The sequence below is a fragment of the Mastigoproctus giganteus genome, chromosome 4 (genome assembly GCF_048544385.1).
Source record: "Mastigoproctus giganteus isolate SK-2022 chromosome 4, ASM4854438v1, whole genome shotgun sequence".
NCBI classification, from domain to species: domain Eukaryota; kingdom Metazoa; phylum Arthropoda; class Arachnida; order Uropygi; family Thelyphonidae; genus Mastigoproctus; species Mastigoproctus giganteus.
In genome coordinates this window covers 29,439,234-29,446,357 of record NC_143578.1, presented here as the reverse complement: position 1 = coordinate 29,446,357, position 7,124 = coordinate 29,439,234, and positions in this window count along the sequence as shown.

The following is a 7,124-nucleotide window of genomic DNA, read 5'->3' as shown; positions in this document are numbered from 1 at the left end:
ATTATTTGTTAATATAAAATATGACAAAACACATTCTTTGATACTTTGAACTTTTAGTCTCCTTAGTCTTTGCCATCTCTTTTAGTGTTTACAGCCTCTTAGTCTCTGTTACCCCTTAGTCATTGCCCCCCTGGTGCGGTACACCACTTGCGCCACCGGGATCGGGCGGCTCTGCTCATAGAACCAACTTTTCTTCATCATCATTTATCCCTTAAACTTCCCTTTTCTGGAACAACCTCCCATCACATATGTTTCTTGAAAATTACAATCTACAGAAATTCAATTGACATTCTAATGTCAATAAGTATCTTCTCAATGTTCAACCCAAGCATGGTACTAAGTACTATAGGTTCTAATACCTTTCGTATTTGGGATTTTCATAAATAAATAAAATTCCACAAGACTCACAGTCGTAACAGAAAGTCATGTGGAATTTTTATAAAGTGTATGTAGACTTGGTCCCTAAACTGTAATTATATCAAAAATAATTGAACTAAAACTATTATTAACGTATTCAGGAGGGGCTGTTTCGAAAGGGATGAGAGACGCTTCAATAGAAGAGATGGAAGAATATTCGCTGCTGCTATCGAGGCAGTATTTGTTGGGTCGGAAATCTGGTAGATTCGGGGATGGGATACACAGACTAATAGATTAACTAGAGCAGGAGGTGAAAGTGATTCTTGTACTGCTTCTATTGGAACTGGAAAGAAAGGTGTGGATTTCAAATCCTGCTGTGGGTCACCATGGAGCAAGTAAATACATGTGACAGGTATTGATTTCTTCAGGTGATACATCATATATCTGTATTGTATTTCATAGTGTAGGGGTAATTTTCCCAATAACACCTGCAAAGCCATAGTAGAAGTGGTTCTACACGCCCGTGTTTCATAATTACGCTGTTTCATAATTAAGGACTTTTTGGCCCTATGTTCCCATGCTCCAGCCTCATAATCAATGATAGGTAAAAAAAAAACACAATTATAGTATAACCTGAGTGAATGACCTCTCAGGCCCCATTCTTACATGGTTACCTGTCTCAATCGGGATAAGAAAGACTTGCACTTCTCTTTCACATATCTTGCATGGAGTAGAAAACTTAAGGCATCATCAAGTTGAATACCTAAATATTTTGTAATGGCAGTATATTTAATTGTCTGTCCTCTATACTTTACAAGTGGCGGTCGTTCTCTATCTAATTTTCCTTTCAAAATCATGTTTTAGTTGTTGAAACTTTCAGTTTGTGAATTGCAGACCAAGTTGAAAGTTCTTGTAAGACAGAGTAAGCTATGTCTTCCAGGTTCTTCCTTGAATTTCCGCGGACAAGAACGGTAAGATCGTCTGCATAGGCAATCATCTTTGTTCCTTCAAATTTCTTGGTGAGCCATGAATCAAACACATTCCAACACAAGTAGCCAAGAATTGATCCTGTGGGCAACCCCTTGTAACATGTCTAGAGACCTGTTTTAATACTACTCTTAACTATGATAGAGTGCTGGTAAAAATAGCTAGTAAGTAATTTGAAGATTGGTCTAGCAATGTGGGGTCGGAAATGCTTTCCTGAAGCGGTGTTGTACACAGAAGCACCATAAAGAAAAGAGACCGTAAGTGAGAAATCGTTTTAATAATACATGAAAAGAAGCAAAAGGTACATGGATTAAAGTAAGTGTTCGAAGTTTCTTCCACGGGCTACAATGCACGCCTCACATCTCCGACGTATGGACATCCGAACATTCTGGAATACTCCAGACGAATTTCGAATTTCTTCGGCAGCTACTGCGATTCTTGCAACCAGCTCCTCAGCATTGTCAACATGGGTGTCATAAACTAGCGATTTCATATTACCCCAGAAATAAAAATCAAGACATGATAGGTCGGGTGACCGAGCAGGCCAACGCACGGGACCACCACGTCCGATCCACTGTTGACCAAATGTGACATCCAGGTAGTTACGAACATCTCCGCTATAATGGGCAGGGGCTCCATCATGTTGGAACCACATTGTCTGTTGCGTCGATGCAGAAATCTGTTCATCTCTCAAAAGTTGTGGCAATACTTGCTGCAGAAAGATCAAGTAGATAGATCCGATTAGACGACACGGTAACAGGTAAGGTCCGATGAGGTGATCTCCCATAATACCGGCCCATACATTGACCGAAAATCGAATCTGTGCTGCACGACGTCGTATTGCATGCGGGTTCTCGACCGCCCAGATATGGTCGTTATGCGTGTTGAAATTCCTTCCCTTGTGAAGGATGCCTCATCGGAAAACAACACTTCAGCAGGAAAAAGGGGATTTGTAGCACATTTTCCAAGGTACCACTGTGCGAAAGCAATACGAGGTGCATAATCCTTCGGTTGCTGTGTCTGGACACGCTGCACGTGAAACGGACGCATGTCTTGTTCTCGGAGAATCCTCCAGACGCTGCAATGGGAAACCCCGACTGCGTTTGCTAGACTTCGTGTACTCGTTCTTGGATTCCCCTGTACATGCTGCAGCACATTCTGTTCGACGGCTGGAGTCCGTGCTGTTCTTACCCTGTCCCTGTCAGCTCTTTCAAATGAACCTCTCTCAGCTAACCTCTGGTGCAGTCTTGCAAAGAAATTATGACTGGGAATACGCCTCGTCGGATATCGTTCCGCGTACAAACGCTGTGCGGCTGGCCCACTACAATTTGCAGCCCCGTACGCCAAATGCATATCGGCTAACTCTGCGTTCGTGTAATCATCCATCCTACTAACTTGGCGTTCTTGTGAGAAATTAAGATTCCCTGCACTAAAGCTCGGAATTTTCGATTCTGCCCATTGGTATATGATTTCGAGTTGTCAGGATGTACCCTACCCCTCTTAGAAGTTCTGAAACGTTTAACTGAAACACCCTGTATAACAGAATGATCATCACTTTGTTCCAGCCGGAAAAATTCCTCTCTATCACTAACAGGACTCTACGAAGTGTTACAACAGCCTGTTTGCACTGTTCAGAAAATTTCATATCAGACTATACAATTATCCCTAGATATTTTTTCATACTTTACAAGTGCTTTGAATTTATTCGGTGGTAATGAATTTCTCTCAATAAAAGATCAGTTTGAATAACTAGGAATGAGTCTGTCTTTTCTCTTTTCCTATACTGTATAGCATACTTAGGGATTTTTTTTATCTCTCACGCTTTGTTTTTAATCTACATCAGTAATCTTTCAACATTTATTAGAATGGTAAGTGATGAACTGCTTCTGTTTTCCGATGATATGAAACTCTTCACATCGACCTTCCATTAAATGACTGTATATTCCTAAGAATATCTCTCTATTACAATCAGTAATAACTAGTAAAGAACCACTTTTAACTCAACCTTTCTATGTTCTCTGTTCTTTATGTGATTTTGCATATAAAGAAGGGAAAGTCGATGGTTGTACTTCAGATCTTAATACACTTCAAGGTTTAACAATAAACCTTGAAGTGTATTAAGATCACTGCCGATCTAAATATTTTCAGAAGATTCCATTCATATCCTGGAATCAACATTAACAATATGATCTTCCATACCTTAAGAATTTTAAGAGTGATCAAAAGATTCAATAAAAGTCTTCCATCTGAGAAAGTTGCTCGCCTCTTCGCAAGCACAGTTTTCCAGTTCGGGACAGTGATGAAAAAATATTGTGTCTAAGACATTTAAATGACTTCCCGGCTCTTTTTCAGATCTGCCATAGAAAGGATTATCTTCCATTGCAGGAGAAACAATCTATAGCTTCTAAAATTCGAAGAGATCTCTATACAGTTCATTTAAGTCTGCGCGAGTAGCACAGTGGTATCACCACCGTCCTCCCCACACCGGGTGGAAAAGCCCCGGGTTTGAATCCCGTAGATAACGCGAGAAACTTTAATTGGGCTTTTTTTACTCCTTGGCTGAGTTAATCGGTCTCAAGGGTAGACAGCAAGGTATTCCTACCCAGAAACTGGGGTTTCTCGTCCAGCAAAACAGGCAAATCGACTAGACAACGCAAGCAAGTTACATGCACAATACTACATGGGTAATTGAATAAACATTATGGGTGACCCTAATGAATAGTTTTTTTTTTTTTTTTTTTGTAATAATTTAAAACACTTATCTTTCAGAATAAACAACTGACTTAGAAAAAATTAATTTAAATCTCGGAAATGAATGCCATAACTCACACCATATTTTTTATCCATCAATTTAAAATTAATTTTCTGAAATTTAGTCCGTGGCGATTTAATTTCTTTAATTAATAACCATAATCTATATCAACAGTACTCAAAGTTTTTCATCAATACTGATGAAAATACGACAATAGAAATTGTGGGTGGGCCGTACATCGGGTTCATACTGTAGTAGTAGTAGTAGTAGTAGTAGTAGTAGTGGTGGCACTTGATGCAAGAAAGCAAGTGTAGGAGCTTATGCAGCATCAGCCAAAAAAAAAAAAAAAAAAATCACACCATACCCTCCAATTGCCTGTCCAGTTCCTCCTTAAATTTATTTAACCTATCAACTTCCACAACGACAGATGGAAGTTTGTTCCAGCAATTAACCACCCGCTGGCTAAAGGCAAATTTCCGCACATCTATTCTACATCTATCCTTTCTTAATTTGAACTTATGTCCCCGTAGGTTCGTATTCTGAACAAGTGGGAGGATCCCATCAGAATTCAGCGTACTCAACCCATTCAAGGCCTTATAGACCTCAATCAGATCACCGCGCAGGTACCTAGTCTCCAGCCACTGCAATTTGCAGAACTTAAGCCTCTCTTGGTAAGAGGATCCCTTCATTCCCCTCACCAATCTTGTTGCCCTTCTCTGTACACGCTCAAGCAAATCTACATCCTTCCTAAAATGAGGCCTCCAGACCTGTACGCAGTACTCAAGGCGTGGCCTGACCATTGCCTTATACAGAGGGACAATCACCTCCTTTTCCCTGCTAGCAAAATTCCTATATATCATTGACAAAACCCCATGACCTGCCCTAGCAGCCTGTCTACATTGCTCAGAAAACTTCATATCTGACTGCACAATTACTCCCAGGTCTTTTTCATTTTCTACCACCTTAAGTGTAGTACCATACAGTTGGTACGTTTCTCTGGGGTTACTTCTACCCATATGCAGTACTTTGCATTTGTCAAGGTTAAACTTCAATTGCCACTTCTTAGCCCATCTGCCCAAATTATCTAGATCCTGTTGCAGTAGCACACTGCCATTACTGTCATTAACAACCCTGCCATTACTGTCATTAATAACCCTGCCAACCTTCGTGTCATCTGCAAACTTCGACATTAAGCCTGATATACCTTCATCAATATCATTGATAAATATACAAAACAACAGTGGACCCAACACCGAACCCTGTGGGACTCCACTAATAACATTAGTCCACGAAGAGCAGCACCCATTGATTACCACCCTCTGTCTTCTCCCACTTAACCATCCTTTTATCCATTGTAGCAACTTACCCTTAATACCATTCTGCTCCAATTTGTACAGTAGTCTTCCATGCGCAACAGTGTCAAAAGCTTTCCTGAAATCCAAGTATATGATATCAAAATTATTTTTTGCATCCAGTTCCTTTGTGACCACATCATAATAACCAATCAAATTTGTCAGACAAGACTTTCCCTTAACAAACCCATGCTGTGTCTGAATTATTGCTGCAGTCTTGTCTAGATGATCCTGCAATGCATCTTTAACCAGTGACTCCATTATTTTACCCGGAACAGAAGTTAAACTAACTGGTCTGTAATTATTCGTGTCACCCTTCGAACCTCCTTTGTGAATTGGGGATACATTTGCACATCTCCAGTCCGTGGGAACCTCCCCTGAATCCAAGGATGCTCTCATAATTATGGCTAAGGGTTTGCTTAGTTGCTTTGCCGCCTCCTTTAATATAACTGGATAGATCCCATCCGCCCCAGGTGCCTTTCTTATGTTTAACTTCAACAATTTCTCCTCCACTTTGCTCTCAGTTATTACAAAATCATTAAGCACACTGCTACAATTTGATAACCTTCTTCCATTTTCAAACTGTAATGATTCCTCACGTGTGAATGTAGATGCAAAATACTCATTCAGTTTGTTTGCTATCTGAGCAGGATCATCAACAGTCGAACCATCGATGTCAAGTGGACCAATCATATTCAGCCCCTTCCTTTTAGAGTTTATATAAGTAAAGAAATCCTTGCTGTTTTTCTTAGCATCTTTTGCCAAAGATTTCTCGTAATCCGCCTTTGCCTGCCGAACCTCCTTTGTGACCTGATTACAGACTAGCTTATATCTGCTACAGGCTTCTGCGTCGCCTGATAATTTATATGCATCCCATGCATTTTTCTTCTCTGTCACGAGTCTCATTAGTTCATTTGATAACCATTTAGGCCTAAACCTTGAACAATATTTCTTCATCGGTATGAAAAGTCTAGTAGCTTCCACGATTAATTCCTTGAATGCTTCCCACTTAGAATTTACTGTTTGTAACATCGTCAGTCGATCCCACTGTACAGAATTTAAAAACTGTCTGAGACCACTGTACTCCCCTTTACGGAAGCAAAAACCCTTTCCTTTACCCCTGACGGTAGTTACCTCTTTGAGTAAATCCCACTTCAGCACACTGTGATCACTGCCACCTAGTGGTTCCTTTATCTGCAAATTCTTAATACACGAATGATCACTGCTGATAACCAGATCAAGAGTATTACTTTCTCTGGTTGCCTCTCGAACATGCTGCTGCAGAAAACAATCATCCAATAAATCCACAAAAGTCTGACTAGTGTGTGAGTGACCAACCCACAAGTTCCAGTCAATATCTGGGAAGTTAAAATCCCCCATTATAAGACATTCTGATTTACTGGCCCACTCTATTTCTCTGTACAATTGTTCATTGTACTCATTCGAGTCATTAGGCCTATAACACACTCCTACTCTTATTTTTGCTTTTGCAGTGCTTATGTCACACCAAACTGACTCAACAGTGCACTGTCCATCTATATCAACTGGATGCACTTCTTTTGATTTTATGTTTTTCTTAATTAACAGCATAACACCTCCTCCCTTTCTGTCCTGTCTATCCTTTCTGTACACATTGTACTCCCCAAATTCCAGTTCTGCATTCCTTATATCTTTGT